Here is a 1,805-nt window from a genome sequence, read left to right on the forward strand (position 1 = left end):
ATCTATATATATATATAGTATAAATACAAAATACAGCATTCCAAAATAACCAAACTTTGCTTGCACAGGAAACTCCAGACACTCAGTGAGATGTTTCTCGATCTGCATCTGAAAAATAATAGAATATATATGAAATGAGAACCGAGAGTTTTCAATATGGTAAAGGTGCCCACATAATTAATATAAAAAGTCCCGATAAAGCCAGAGAAATTCATAGAATTTCGACACTCAGATTTCAACTTAAAGACCCAACTAAACAAGAAATTAGGTACGTTACCTAAGGTATTCAAGATCTAAATCCAACTTTAAATTAACACTTCACTTTTCAACCCTCCGAATCAGCGGTGGAACAACCCCCCTCTCGCACATCCTCCAAGAGGGTTTCTCAGAAAACATACACATACAATTCAAGTAAGGAAAATATAGACAGAGATGCAATTACAGCAAATAGAACAAGTAGCAGATAAGCAGATTTAAGTAATTAAGCAAACCAAAATAATGCACACCCAAGCAAAACATACAAATACACATGATGTATGTCTGTCCTATGTCTGATGAGTCTCATCTGTCTGTTACATAGCCAACCCGACATGTCCTGGTAGTTAACCATTGGACAGTCCCTCTGTGCGCGCATCCCAGACTCAAAATAATATCCATGGAGTCAAACTCCAAGTTTAATAATATAATATTTCATGGAGTCAAACTCCAAACTCAAATATAATATTCCATGAAGTCAAACTCCAAGCTCAATAATATTCTATGGAGTCAAACTCCAACCTCAATAATATAATATTCAAAATCCATATATATATATATATATGCATGCTTGATGAATCCATATTTGATGGTAATTTTTTGTTAGAATTGAGTGGATTTCATCATGCAAACCTAAGTGCCCGGTCACATCTTGCGACAGAGAGTCAACAAATAGTCTCAAATACACAAGTCACATAATAATCTTTTTCTTTTTAAAATAACACTTAAAACCAAAACTCAAATTCTTATAGAAATTTCGATAGTATCTCCTCTAAAACTCGAATTTCTGCCACCCTTCAAGGTTCCCAACTACCAAACCAAACACCTCTCGGTCATTCAAATCATTTTCAGTATCAAATTATTTCAAAATCAAACAAATACCAATATTAAATCTTTTTCCAAAACCAACGAACTCCAATAGCAAATCATTAACAACAACTAAACCACACATCTTATACCATATACATAATCCATCAATAATTCATTCAGTTCATTCCTATCTTAAGGTCTTCTAACCTAAGTTCTCACGTGACATTAAACATTAACATTGAGAAACCAAAACCATACCTTGGCCGATTCTTCCCTAAGCTCAGAACACCTCAAAAACCTCTCCTTTCACAAGCTCCAAGCTTCCAAACATCAATTCCTCAAGCCTAATTACTCGGATTTCGTTCTAAACCACCCAATTGAATTCCAAATCAACCAGAACACAATCTATTTTGCACAATATCACTATAATCATCATAGGATTCACTAATTCAATATTTGACAAGGGTTCAACAGTTTCTTATCTAATCCATGAATCAATTGGACAAAACCCAACAATACTCAAACCATAAAATCGCGAAATTGAAGAGAGGGAGAATTAGAACAGAAATACTAATTTCTTACCACTTTTTTCAAATAGAATTGAAGAGAATTTCAAGACGAACACGTGATCGCTGACGGCTCGTCAATCAAAATTCCGAATTAAAAGTTACGGATGATTGAATTTTCGGAGACGTTAGGTTTACGTTTTAACGTAACTCTCCCTTCTTCTCGTACCAGCA

Source organism: Arachis ipaensis, chromosome B08 (assembly GCF_000816755.2).
Source record: "Arachis ipaensis cultivar K30076 chromosome B08, Araip1.1, whole genome shotgun sequence".
Classification (NCBI taxonomy): Eukaryota; Viridiplantae; Streptophyta; class Magnoliopsida; order Fabales; family Fabaceae; genus Arachis; species Arachis ipaensis.